A 12755-nucleotide genomic window follows, 5' to 3' on the forward strand; every position below is an offset into this window, starting at 1 on the left:
TCTTTAATGTTTAAATTATAAATGGTAACTGTCACTATAGTTAATATAATAATTATTATTCCTAGTACCTAGAAACATTGTTGTTCTTTGTTATTTGTGGAAATACTTAATTTTTTGCATTTTATGTGAATTAACAATTTTATTTTAAATAGTCAAAAAGTGTGATATTTCCTAAATATCTTTTTTTTTTTGCTAAAGATGCCCATGCCCTAAACTACAATGTTCACCTCTATCCCCAAACCACAGTGCCACAAACCAGCTGATGGCTGTGTATAGACAGAAGAAGTCTAGAGGAGAAATCGTGCAAGCTTAGCCAGGAAATATCAAACCTTCCACAGTGACTGTAATGTTGGGAAAACTGCAGGGGCTCAATATCTGCACAATAAACTCACCTCAAAATTTCCAGTTATGTCTTACCCTTCTGAAACCTACTAGCCTTCAGTCAATATTGAAATGTATGACTCTTTGCCTATGTGTAAACCAATTATATGCCCGGGGCCCTATGTGGACCACATTTGGCATAGTATCACAGTAGAAGCAGCACAGTCCTGCAACTATAAGTACTAAAAGTAATTCCAAGTTTTACTTACATTTCTCAAAGATCATCACTGTTGTCAGTCTACAATACTGACATAGCACTCAAAAAGCTACTTTTTACTTCTCAGGAATAATTTCCCAAGATGTAATTTTTTAAAAAAATTCTCTCCTTTGCCCTATTTGTCTTGCTCTCCCCTCCTCCACACCCCAAGTCTTCCTCTAAGATTCTCTCCCACTCACAAATTCCACACTCGCTGTCAAAACTACCTCTCACATCACACTGCGTAGGTTCCTCTTTGCTTTCTCCTACTCCAAGTTATTCTTATTTTCCTCTGCAGTAAGTCATGGCCTTTTTTCACTGAAAATATTCTAGTTCTCTCTGCTACCATCCCTCAATATTCAACCCATCTGTTGAGCATGGAGAAGGGACCTAAAGAGGGGACAGAGAATAACATAGTTTTTATTCACGTTACACATGGCAGTCATATTACATTTAAAACAAGAACTTGGGTGATTTCTCTAATTTCAAAGGTATTTTATTATCCTACACTTTGAAGTATTCAGCAAATTACCTTAACCTACTATAATGTTATAGTAACAAAAATAATAAGTACAATTAATCAAGCATCTACTATGCGGTGGGCACTGTGCTGGGTATTTAGGGCATGTGGATTTATTTCTGGGTTCTTTATTCTGTTCCATTGTTCTATGTGTCTGATTTTATACCCATACCATGCTACTTTGGTTGCTACACTCTTGTAATGTATTTGTAAGTCAGGTACTGTAAGGCCTCAGCTTTCAGGATTCCTTTGGCTATTTGGAGTCTTTGTAGTTCTTTTAAGATTGTTTTTTCTATTTCTGTGAAGAGTGTCATTGGTATTTTGATAGGGGCATTGAATCTATAGATTGCTGTTGGTAATATGGTCTTTTGAAAAATATTAATTCTTTTTTTTATTTGAGCATATTATGGGGGCAACATCATCATGTTATTCATGTTCAGGTTTTTATTTCTGCCTGGTTTAATATTTGTAGATTGTGTGTGTCCAGGAATTTATCCATTTCCTTTAGGTTTTCCAATATTTTAGGGTACAGTTCTCCATAATTGTCACTAATGATCTTTGGTATTTCTGTGGTATCAGTTGTAATGAATTCTTGTTTATTTCTCACTTTATTTATTTGAGTCTTCTCTCTTTTTTTCTTGGTTTGTGTGGCTAACAGTTTATTGGTTTTGTTTATCTTTTCAGAAAAACAACTTTTCATTTTGTTGATCCTTTGTATTATTTTTTAAATATCTATTTTGTTTAGTTTTACTCTGATTTTCATTCTTTCTTTCCTTCTACTAATTTTGCGCTTGGTTTATTCTTGCTTTCCTAATTCCTTGAGGTACATCATTAGGTTGTTTATCTGAAGTCTTTCTATTTTTTATGTAGGTGTTTATTACTTATAAATTTCCCTCTTAGCACTGCTTTTATTGTATTCCACTGGTTTTGATATGTTGTGTTTTGATTTTCATTTGTTTCAAGAAATTTTTTTATTTTCTTCTTAATTTCTTTATCAATCCAATGGTTGTTTAGGAGCACATTGTTTAATTTCCATGTATTTGTATACTTTCCAAAGTTCTCCTTATTATTGATTTCTAGTTTTATTCCACTGTGGTTTGGGAAGAGACTTGATATGACTTAAATTTTTAAGAATTCATTGAAACTTGTTTTGTTTCTTTATATGTATGTTCTATCCTGGAAAGTGTTCCATGTGCTGATAAGAAGACTGTGTATTCTTTAGCTATTGGATAAAGTATTCTGTAAATGTCTGTTAAGTCCATTTGGTCTATAGTGCATATTAAGTCTGATATTTCTTTATTGATTTTTCTGCCTAGATGATCTGTGTAATGCTAAAAGTGTGGTATTGAAGTCCCCAACTATTATTTTAATGGGTACTATCTACCTATTTAGCTCTAATAATATTTGCTATATATATCTGGGTAGTCCAGTGTTGGGTGCATATATGTTTATAATTGTTATATTTTCTTGCTGAATTATTTCCTTTATCATTATATAATGACCTTCTTTGTCTCTTTTTATGTTTTTTGACTTAAAGTCTGTTTTATCTGATATACATATCACTACTCCTGCATGCTTTTGGCTTCCATTTGCATGGGATATTTTATTCTATCCCTGCACTTTTAGGTCATGCCTTCACATTTTATTCTATCCCTTCTTTACAGATGAAGTGAGTTTCTTGTAGGAAGCATATAGTTGGATCTTGTTTTTTATTCATTCAACCAGTCTATATCTTTAAATTGGAGAATTTAAACCATTTACATTTGAGGTTATTTTTTGACAGGTGAGGACTTACTCCTGCCATTTTAATTGTTTCCTGATTGTTTCATGTATCCTTTGCTCCTTTCTTCCCCTTTTGTTGTTTACCTTTAATATTTGGTAGTATTTTTGTGGTGTAACATTTGACTTCTTTTTCCTATTTGTGTATCTTCTCTACAAGTGATTTTTATACTTTAGTGTGTTTTATAGATGGCAGATACCGTCTTTTTGCTTCCAGATGCAAGTCTCCCTTAAGCATTTCTTGTAAGGCTAGTCTAGGGATGATGAATTCCTTCAGTTTTTTTCTTTTCTGTGTAAAACTTTATTTGTCCTTCAATTTTTAAGGATAGTTTTACTAGGTATAGTATTTTTGGTTAACAGGGATTTTTTCTTTCAGCATTTTAAATATATCATCACATTCTCTCTTGGCCTGTAAGGTTTCTGCTGAGAAATTCACTGCTAGTCTGTTGGAGATTACCTTATATTTGACTTGATGCTTTGCTCTTTCTGTCTTTATAATTCTCTCTTTGTCTTTGGCTTTTGCTAGTTTGACTCTAATATGCCTTGGAGAATATCTTTTTGGATTGACTATTTGGGGATCTGGATATCTATATGTCTTGCAAGACTTGGAAAGTTTTCTCTATTATTTTGTAAAATAAGTTTTCTATTCTTTTTCCATCTCTTCTTTTGGAACTCACATTGTTCATCTGACTGGGTTATTCAAAAGACTTATCTTCAAGTTCAGAAATTTGTTCTTCTTGATCTAGTCTATTGGTGAAGTTCTCTGTTCTATTTTTTAAATTTTATTCATTGAATTCTTCAGTTCCAGATTACTGTTGTGTTCTTTTTTATCTTTTTTGAATTTGTCTTTCAGATTATAAATTTTCCCCTGATTTCTTTGCATTATTTATCTGTGTTCTCCTGTATCTCACTGAGTTTTAAAAATATCATTATTTAAATTCTTTTTCCAACATTTTATATATTTTTTTTCTTTGTAATCTGTTACTGGAGAATTATCGTGTTCCTCTGGTGGTGTCTTGTTTTCTTGCTCTGTATTTCTGTGTCCTTATGTTGATATTTGCACATCTGGTGTAACAAGTACTTCTTTCAGTTTTATGAATTGGCTTTCACAGGTAAAGACTTTTTCCTGTAGATAAGTCTATAGTGTTGATTGAGTAGGGTGGTTTGGCTTTGATTCTGGGTAGTTGGCTGTAATGTAGTCTTGTATAATTTCTTTGGTTCTAATCAGCATCAGTGATGTCTGTGAGTTCCACAGTGGCTTAGGCTGTGGTTGTAGAAGCTGTGGTGAGGCTTTGCTGGGAATGGGGACACCAGGCAGGATAGTCCTTGTGCACCAGTGATGGCGGGGTCACATTGGGTATGCCAGTCCTCAAGCCCCTGGGCAGCTTACATGGGTGCTGGCAGTAGCACATCTGGGTGGGCCAGTCCTTGGGCATCTGGATGGTGTACTTGAGTACTAGCAATGGCAGCAGAAGGCTGGGCATGCCTGTCCTTGAGCCCCTGGGTGAGGCATGGCATTGGCATGGTAGTGGTGGTAGGCCAACTCTTAGGCCCCTGGGCTGTGCATGCAGGTGCCAGTGGTGGTGGTAGTGGACTGGGCAGGCTGGTCCACAGGCCCTGGAGAGGTATACATGGGTGGGTGGGGCAGTGGCAGCAGCAGGCTCAGTGGGCTGGTCCCACAGCATGTCACCACTCCAGGAGATACATGTAGGTGCTGGCAGTAGATGAAATGGGCCCATCTTTATGCCCATGGGTGGCATGCACATACACCAGTAGCTGATAGGAAGGGTCAAAATCCAGGCTCCTAGATGACATTTATGGATATTGGTGGTGACTGGCAAGGTAGCCATTTCCTCAGGGGCCTAGAGGGTGTGCATGGGCACTGGCAGTGGTGGTTGGGGTGGATTGATCCTCAGCCTCTGGAAAACATGATCAGGCACTGATAACAGCAGTGGTGAACAAGGTGGGCCTGTCCTCAAGTCTCTCAATGATATACACAGACACCTGCTGCAGTAGATGGGGCAGTTCAATGCACAGGTCCCTGGATGGCACACTCAGGTGCTGGCAGTAGTGGTGAACAGGACATGGCTGTCTTTATGCCCCTGGATGATGCACATGGGTGGTAGTAGCGGTGGGTGGAACAGGCCTGTCTCAGGCCCCAAGGCAGCATATAAGTGAGCCAGTTTCCAGGTCCCCTGAGGGTGTGTGCAGGCACATGGCAGCCCGGCTGCTGGTAGTGGGGCGGGATTTTTGTCAATGGCTGCAGCCCCAAGCACGCAGCTCCCAGGCTCTGGGGAACATGTGGTTTGGTTCCCTTTTGTCCTGGGAGCAGTCTTCCTGGTATGCTATACCCGCTGTTCTCTGGCATGTAGGACACAGCATGGGCTAGAGTGCTGAGGACCCAACCATACTACTGGGTGCAGCTGGCATTTTGGCCCTGAAGCTCCAGGGATGTGGAGACTCAGGGCTATTGGGATCCAGGGCAGGATGCAGTCTGGTGGGATATGGGCTCTCCAGATGACATCATGATGCAGCTGCTTGGGTCTTGGGGGTTGTGGAGGACCCAGTGCAGCTGTGTGAACTCCAGTTAGCTCTCTATACCAGTCTCAAAACCTGCAAGAGCCGAGAGCCTCTTCTGTGGCTAGGATTGTAGGAGTCTGCGGTGAGAGTGTGGACCACTGAGTATTTCTCGCTTATCTTTTTTCCTGCAATGGAGAGTTCCTCCTGGCTCCCAGCTGATCCTTGCCAGTTGCTTTGCTTCCCTTTCCTTCTGTGCCTCAGAGGTTTCTTGTCACTTCCCCGCTGAATTCTTTGCTGGATGCTCTGTTTGACATGTGGTCATCTACTTGCTGTTTTGCCCCTTCTTTGTGGAGGAGGCATGCGCTCGGTGCCTCTAGTTAGCCACCTAGACGCCCTTCTTCCCAATTCTACCTCTTACCTTCTATATTTGGTATTTTTACTTTATACAGTATTTGTTTTTCCACTAAATTTTTACCCTTTTTTGATTTTCTTTTGTAGTTTTAAATATTCCAAGAAAACATGCCTAACTGTGGGTCTCTTTTGACTGCCTGGCACAGCAAATGCACTTTATACATATTTATACATAGATAATTTCCCAAAGCTAAAGGACATGAGTCTCCAGAATGAAAAAACCCATCAAATGCCCAACAAAATGAAGTTATTCGGGAGAATTTTATCTTTCAGTTCTTGGTAATTATCTCTGTTTTTTAAAATACTTTCCTCATCTCCATTTTCTTATTTCTCTCTATCTGGAACACTTCTGGATTTGGTCTCCTGGGTGGATCTATTAATGTTTTTTTCTCATATATTCTGTCTTTGACTTTTTGTTCTAATTTCTAGATCTTCTTGATTTTAATCTTTAAAGCCATAGGGCATGCTAGCCTGTAACTTAGAACCCCTGGCAGGACGAAGCATTCATTTGCTAGGGGAGGTTACTGCTGAATGAAGGCTCCCCACTGAGACCTACTCTAGGAATTACTGTCACTGCCTTACCAAAAGTTATGCCCCATCTTGGGGGCAGGCTGCCTCCAGTGACTGGTCAGTGTGGGACTCTAAATACCCAGCTGGGACAATTCTAAAAGTCATACCTACTACAAAATTCCCCAAGGACTCTATTACAACTGCATCTATTGGACAGTTCAATTTCTCTCTCTGTCTGGTCTGGCTTCCTTCACCCATCCAAGCTGTTCTTCCCAAACATACTCTCTTGGAAACATCTTTCTTGTGAATTTCAGAGCATCAGAGTCTGTCTCATCAAGAAGCTGACCTATGACAAAACCCTTCTTTTCAATTTTCCAATTTCTTAGTTTGTTTTCTAGGTATTGGATATTCTGCATTGATTTCCTATGACTCTCACATCTGTTTTTTACATATTTCATTAGTCTTTTTGTTCTCACTTTTGGGTGATTTCCACAATTTTCAATTTTAATTGATTTTTTTGCAGTCATTTGTTTATATCCAAGAGCTTTTATTTATTCTTATTTTTCTTTTTTTTAAACAGTACTCTGCCCTTGTTTTATAGATTAGAAGGTTTTTCTTTGCTTTGCTTTGTTTTGTTTTGTTTTAATTTACTTCTTTTCTATTATCTTCATGATGTTATTTTGACTCCATTGTCTCTCATACTTGAGACATTCCTCCAATGTTTGGTGACCCTTAGTTTTTGGAAGGCAATGTACACACTTGTGGGCTGTGTTTCTTGGCAGGTTTTACTTTAAAGAAATGAAGAGGTGGCTATTATTATTGTGCATTCTCAAATGACAGGAGTTTATTTTTTTCAGGGTCCATTTAATCTCCAGAAGAACTCTCCATCTGCTGCCTAATTGAGATTATCTGTAGTCAAGTCTTTATCAGAAGGGAATAAGCAGATGAGGAGATTATGTGGGTCTACCATTCCACCTACTAAATTTTAACCTTGCATCTCATTTATTTATTATTATTAATATATTTTCTTTTTCAGGATCACTGTTAGGTCTCCTCATTTTTTATAATAATTTTATTAAGATATAATTCACATACCATAAAATTCACTCTTTTAAAGTGAACAATGAAATGTTATTAGCATGTTCACAGAGTTATACAACCATCACCACTAATTTTAGAGTATTTGCACCCCCCCCCAAAAAAAACCACTGTACCCATTAACAGTCACTCCCTATTCCTTTATCCCCCTAGACCCTGGCAACTATAATCTACTTTTTGTCTTTATGTCTATTCTGGATATTTCATATAAATTAAATCAGTCATACCATATGTAACCTTTTGTGTCTGGCTTCTTTCATATAGCATAGTCTTTTCAAGGTTTATCCATATAACAGCATGTATCAGCACTTTATTCCTTTATGTTATTATATAGATATGCTATATTTGGTTTATTTATCAATTGATTGAATTTTTGGTTTATATTTTTGCACTATTATGAATAACAGTGCTATGAAAATTCATGTGTGAGTTTTTGTTTGACATATGTTTTTAGTTCTCTTGGGTATATACCTAGGAGTGGTATTGCTAGGTCAGATGGTGACTCTATGACTAACATTTTGAGGAAGTGCTGCACATTTTTCCAAAGTGGCTGCACCATTGTACATTTTCACCTGCTATGTACGAGAGTTCCAATTTCTTCACATTCTTACCAACACTTGTTATTTTCAGCCATTTTAATAACATCTATCTTAGTGGAAATGAAGAGGCATCTCATTGTAGCTTTGATCTGCATTTCCCTAATGACTAATGATGTTCAGCATCTTTTCTTGTGCTTATTGAGAATTATATATTATCTTTGAATAAATGCCTATTCAAAACTTGTCTATTTTTAAATGGGGTTGATTATTTATTATTGAGTTGTAAAAGTTCTGTATATTAATATGTTCTATATATAAGTTCCTTATCAGATACACAATTTGCAAAAATTTTCTCCCATTCTGTGGGTTGTCTTTTCACTTTATTGATGGTGTCCTTTGAAGCATAAAATATTTTAATTTTGACAACATCTAGTTTATTTTTTTCTTTTGCTATTGTGCATTTGGTCTCATATTTAAGAAATCATTTGCTAACACAAAATCAGCACATGAAGATTCTTGCCTATGTGTTCTTCTAAGACTTGTATAGTTTCAGCTTTTACATTTTAGGTCTTTGATCTGTTCTAAGTTTTATATATGGTGGGAGGCAGGGTTCCAACTTTATTCTTTTACATGTGGGTATCAGTTGTCCCAGTGCCATTTGTTAAAAAGTCTATACTTTCCTCACTAAATTGTCTTAGCATCCTTGTTGAAAATCAATTGACCATAGATGTATGGATTTGTTCCTGAACTCTCAATTCTAGTCTATTGATCTATATGTCTATCTTTATACCATCACCACACAATCTTGATTACAGTAGCTTTTTAGTGAGTTTTGTAATGGGGACATGGGAGTCCTCCAACTTTATTCTCCTCTTTCAAGATTGTGTTGGCTATAATGGGTCCCTTGCATTTCCACGTGAATTTTAGGATCATATTGTCAATTTCTGCAAAAACAGCAGCTTGTATTTTGATAGGGTTGATAGGGTTTGCATTGAATCTGTAGATTAATTTGGGAAATATTACCATTTAAACATTAGTAAAGCTTTCAGTTCATGAACAGAGGATGTCTTTCTATCTATTTGATATTCTGTAATTTCTCTAAATGATATTTGGTAGTTTTCAATGTAAAAGTCTTATACTTTTGTGTTAGATTTATTTCTAAGTATTTTACTCTTTTTTATGTTATTTTTTTTGTTTGTTTTTTTGTGACTGGTTTATTTCACTTAGCATGATGCTTTTGAGGTTTATACATGTAGCATATAGCCATATTTTATTCCTTTTTATTGCCAAATAATATTCCATTGAATGGATGCACTACATTTGTTATCCATTCGTCAGTTTTTGGACATTTGGGTTGTTTCCACTTTGGGGATAATATGACTAAAGCTGCCGGAAACATTCATGTACAAGTTTTTGCATGGACACATGATTTCATTTCTCTTGAGAAAATATCTAGGAATGGAATTGTTGGGTCCTATGACAACCCTATGTTTAACATTTTGAAGGACTCACAAACTGTTTGCCAAAGTGGGTGCAAGATTTTACATTCCACCAGCAGCGTTTGAGGGTTCCTATTTCACCGCATCCTTGCCAACACTTATTATTATCCATCTCTTTTATTATGGCCACACTAGTGAGCATGAAGTGGTATTTCATAGGGCTTTTCATCTGCATTTCCCTGATGATGAATGCTGTTGAGCATCTTTTCATGGAATGCTTTCTTAATTTCATTTTAAGATTGTTCATTGATACCTGTAGAAACACAACTGTTTTGTGCACATTGATCTTGTGTCCTGCAACCTTGCTGAATCTATTTATTAGCTCTAATAGTTTTTTGGTGGGTTCCTTAGTAATTTTTATATGTACAAATTGAGGTAGTTTTGCTTCTTCCTTTCCAACTAAATGCCTCATTTCTTTTTCTTGAATGATTGCCCTGATATGACATCCAGTACAATGTTGAAAGAGGTGACGGAGTGAACAACCTTGTCTTGTTCTTGATCTTAAGAAGAAAGCTTTCAGTTTTTCCTGTAAAGTATGATTTTAGCTGTGTGTTTTCATAGATGCCATTTATCAGGTTAAGAAAGTTCCCTTTTAGTTATAATTTGATTGGTGCTTTTATCATTGCATCTCATTCTTGCCTTCTGTAATAACTGGTGATGCCAAATTCTATTAATGTGTAGGGTTCTGTGGGGCAAATGGAGCTCCTTTCAATTATATCTTCCTCTTCATGCACTTTAGGGTGTGGAATTCTCTGACCTGCTATGTCAATCATCATTAATATAGTGTAGTGTTTATGTGGAAATGTGGGACTTCAAAGAATATAATAATTTTTTAATAAGTAAACACACATATCACACACTAACAATAGACCATCTTTTGGTCTTCTTTACTGTTAATAACTTGATGCATCATAATTTACCTAACTGCCTTCCAAAACTGACCTAGTCATGATTCTCTTAATTTGCTTTTTCGTTCTTTTAACTATTTGTTCATTATCTTACTCTTTCTCTTTCTTACACCCTCATTTTCTTTAACCTGTTTTTTATCTTCAGCATTTTTTTTGGTTCAGTGGTTTCTTCTTAAACCCGACATTAAACATAGCCTTATGGAAATCCTCCTGTTTGGTCCTTCATGTACATCATTGTATTCTGAGCTTAAAACTTAAGCCCTTTCTGGACTATAAATCAGAGAGTGTGGTGTTAAGACACAGCTCTGGCCCTTAAATGCATGGCCACAAGTGAGTCAAGAGTCTATGAGCTTCCCGTTCATTATCTACCTCATATAGCAGTAGTGTTAATTGAATGGGCTTTTATTTACAAAGTTTCTATTATATTACCTTCCATGATCAAGTGCTTCATTAAATTCTAGCTTCTTTCCCTTTCTCAACTACTAACGTAAGATATGGGCCATGGTGTTGTTCTGTGCTTCTCTCTACAGAGTCATAATGACAAAATTTAGGTGCATTAGTTTACTGACTTACTGTTAATTTACTTTGGCTTTTCTCTAGGAAAGTTTAGAAGGTTATCTACAGCTATAACTCATGTGAGGAAGTAGTGATAATCTTGATGGTTGGGAATGAGTCACATTTGGAGCATTTTCCCCAAGTGTTTTAAGATTCATGGTTAATTCTAAGCTCATTGTATCCAGGGTTTGTGGCGTGGCTTAGAAACTCACCATGAATATTTATCTTATAATGTGTTCCTTGCTTTTGGCCCTTCTATTAAAAATTTAAAACAACTATTTTTTATTAAAAATGCTCTACTTGTTTAAGGCAGAAAAGCTAGAAAATATGGGTGAGTAAAATAAAGTATGAATTTTTAAAAATCCTCTCATAATCCTATTTTCTAGTACATAATCTTTCTAGATATTTTTCTATAGTTTAACATTTAATTTGGATCAGGAACTGGGGGCTCTCACAGGCTTTGTTTGGATGTCACCTAAATATGTCCTATGAGTTGTCAAATTCTCTGCTAAATATTCAGAAGATTTTGTCGAAGGGAGTTGTGACTTATTTTTCACACGCTTTTCAATACATAGACAAACTAAGAACTCTGCTACGGTATCACATGAATCAGGTCAGCTGCTTAAAATTCTTTTTCTTCTAATAATAATGTGTTGTTTATAATACATTTAATGCACTCTCTTCAATGTTCTTGTAAAATTCCTGTAAACAATAAATATTGTACTTGAGAATGCTTATAGCTAAATTCTCAGATTAAGCTTAAATTTCACAAATGTGGAAAAGATCAGAACTGTGAGCTAGACATTTGCTATCACTTTTGGGGCTTGGCTTTGCAAGATCAGAATATAACAGACAATTTCTCTCCTTTAAAGCACTATCCTGCTAGCAGGTAGATAGGAGAGCCTGACTTTGTAAGAATGAAAAACTCTCATGCAGGTGTAAGGAAATGAGTCTATCTGATTCTACTGAATTGTTATAGAATATATAGTTTTCTATATAAAAACCTTTATTAATTTTCAAAACAAAACAATGGACATTATCATCTATTGGCTATGCACTGTGTATGCATATTATTTTGAACATAATTTTAAGGTGAACAAACACTTGGGGACATTTAGCTTTCATTTTCACTAAGTTATAATGTTTTTCTCATCACTCTCTAATTCCCTTGTTTTTCTCAGTCTTAGGTAGGAAACTGCTGTCTTATCTGCTCTGAACATTTGGAGTAGTGAGTCTCAACTTGGTTGTACGTTAGAATCACAGTACTTTTAAAACTCCTAATACTTAGGGTGTACCCTAGCAGAATTAAATCACAATTTCTGGAGGTGAGACATGGGTGTATTAGTTTCGTGGGGCTACCATAATTGTCACAAAGTTAGTGTCTTAGAACAACAGAAATGTAATCTCTCACAGTTCTAAAGGCTAGAACTCTAAAATCAAAGTGTCAGCAGGTCCTTTGCTCACTTTTTAATGGGATTGTTTGATTTTTTTTTCTTGTTAATTTCCCTGAGTTCAATATAGATTCTAGTTATCAGCCCTTTATTGGATGTGTAGCATGAGAATATTTTCTCCCATTCTGTAGGTTGTCTATTTGCTCTCATGATAGTTTCCTTGTCTGTGCAGAAGCTTTTTAATTTGATCAGGTCCTATTTATTTATTTTTGTTGTTGCTGTGATTGCCTTTGGGGTCTTCTTCATAAATTCTTTGCCTAGACCAATATGTATACCATGGAGTACTACTCAGCCACCAAAAACAATGGTGATGCAGCACCTCCTGTATTATCCTGGATGGAGCCCATTCTACTAAGTGAAGTATCACAGGAATGGAAAAATAAGCACC

Source organism: Lemur catta, chromosome 7 (genome assembly GCF_020740605.2).
Source record: "Lemur catta isolate mLemCat1 chromosome 7, mLemCat1.pri, whole genome shotgun sequence".
Classification (NCBI taxonomy): Eukaryota; Metazoa; Chordata; class Mammalia; order Primates; family Lemuridae; genus Lemur; species Lemur catta.